This window comes from Muscardinus avellanarius (genome assembly GCF_963383645.1).
Source record: "Muscardinus avellanarius genome assembly, chromosome: 6".
NCBI lineage: Eukaryota > Metazoa > Chordata > Mammalia > Rodentia > Gliridae > Muscardinus > Muscardinus avellanarius.
The window spans coordinates 19,503,331-19,505,536 of NC_137791.1; the positions used below are offsets into that span (position 1 = coordinate 19,503,331).

At 44.7% G+C, this 2,206-nt stretch overlaps 1 pseudogene across 1 annotated transcript; it reads right to left on the reverse strand.

The window, feature by feature from the left end:
- Positions 1 to 673: 673 nt before the first annotated feature.
- LOC308263990 (protein N-terminal asparagine amidohydrolase-like) lies at positions 674 to 1,522 on the reverse strand (annotated as a pseudogene). Its single transcript has one exon. The product of its transcript is annotated as a protein N-terminal asparagine amidohydrolase-like (transcript).
- Positions 1,523 to 2,206: the final 684 nt, after the last annotated feature.

Genomic DNA, 2,206 nt, shown 5'->3' on the forward strand with positions numbered 1-2,206 from the left:
ATGTCCTTTCTCTTCTGCTCTTGGCTAGTATCACTTAATATAATATTCTCCAGGTCTTTCCATTTTCTTGTGAATGGCATGATTTTGTTATTTTTGATAGCTGAGTAGAATTCCATTGTGTTTATTTCCCATAATTTTTCAATCCATTCATCTGTTGATGGAGACCTAAGTTGGTTTCATTTTGGCTATTACAAACTGTGCTGCTATGAACATGGGTATGCATATGTTACTGTAGTTCTCTGATTTCAACCCCTTTGGAAAGATACCCAGGAGTGGTAAAGCCAGATCATATGGTGGATCTATTCCCAGTTTCCTAAGGAATCTCCACACTGATCTCCATAGAGGCTGAACTAGTTTGCACTCCCACCAACAGTGTAAAAGAGTTCCTCTTTCCCCACATTCTTCCCAGCATTTGTTATTTGACTTCTTTATGCTTGCCACTCTGATTAGGGTTAGATGGAATCTCAGCATAGTTTTGATTTGCATCTCCCTGATGGCTAATGATGTTGAACATTTTTTTTTTTGCCAAAATAAGATTTTATTTTGAAAGTCATTTGAAAGACACTGAGTAGAGAAAACCTAGGAGTCAATGGATGTAGATTCCAACTTCATTTCTTTCCAAGTCCCAACAATGGTCTTTGTCTTGCCCCAAAGTTACTTTCTTTGGTAATTCCTATATTTGGTTTCCTGGAGAAGAGCTCTTTTCCCATACGCCATCTTTATTCTTTTTGTAGAGGAGAGCTTTATTTCCAGGAAACAGCGTGTTCATTGGAGATGGGTATTTTTTTAAAAAAACATCAAGGTAGACCTACTGTGTTCAACAAAGTGCGGGGGCTCAGCCAAAGGTGAAGTGGAAAGGTTCTCTAATATTTATCATATTGCTGCAACCAGAAATCCACACGTGGAAATGGCATCCAGGAGTGCGGGCCTATGTGACGTCGTTCTGTCTTTGCATCACAAATGCTCACCATCGGGCCTCCAGTTAAGGCAGCTCCTCCTCAGGGCCTCGACCTTAAAAGGCTGCTCTCTAAAGCTCTGCGGTTTTCATGTTGACAGCAAGGCCGTAAATTATCGGGAAGTGGTTTTCATTTTCTTCCCGACCATTTAACTCTGTCACACATAATGTCACCGAGTGAATGTCCTCTTCTTGTTTATCAAATTCACCTTCCTCACTGAGAGTGCTCGGAAAAGGGTTTTACGGAGTTCATGATCAGGGGGACCTCGGCTTTGGTGTCGGTTCCGTCACAATGGGTCAGGCAGGTAGCCCCGATACCTGTGTGCCTCAGGACCACAATGTGACAAGGGTTGGCATCATCAGAGCCCAGAATGGAGATGGAGCCATCCTTTGGGGAGGTCACTGCCAGCTCTCTTTGCTGAACATACAAAAGGCCCTGGGGTCCCACTTGTTGAACAGACTGACCTCTGAGAAGTCTGGCTCTCTCCTCCAGCGGCAGGTGCTCCCGCACCAGCTCCCGGGAGGACTGCAGCAGCCGCATGCGCCCTCGTCCACCGGCAGCGGCATCGGCAGCCCGGGCAGGCCCAGGGAGGCGGCGGCCTCCCCAGCCCCGGCACAGCCGTCACCGCTCCTGCCCCCAACCCGCCCGCCCTGAACATTTTTTAATGTATCTATTGGCCATTTGTAAATCTTCTTTTGTGAAGTGTCTATTCAGTTCAGTCGCCCGTTCCTTGATTGGGTTGTTTGTTTTGCTAGTGTAGAGTCTTTTGAGCTCTTTGTATATTCTGGATATTAGCCCTCCATCAGAGTGGTGGCTGGTAAAGATCTCCCATTCTGTAGGCTTTTTCTTTAGATTTTTGATGGTTTCCTTTAATGAGCAGAAACTTTTTAGTTTGATGCCATCCCACTTGTTAATTCTTGCCTTAATTTCCTGCACTTTGGAGGTTTTGTTGAGGAATTAAGTACCTGTGCCTATATGTTGGAGTGTTGAGCCTATGCCCTCCTCTAATAGCTTCATGGTCTCTGGTCTGATTTCCAGGTCTTTGATCCATCTTGAGGTGATTCCTGTGCATGGTAAGGATTTAATTCCATCTCTCTACAAATGGATAGCTAGTTGTCTCAGCACCATTTGTTGAAAAGGCTATCGTTTCTCCAGCATATGAGTTTGGCCTCTTTATCAAAGATCTATTGACCCTAGGTGTGTAGATTTGTTTCTGTATTTTCTATTCTGTTCCATTGGTCTGTGTGCCT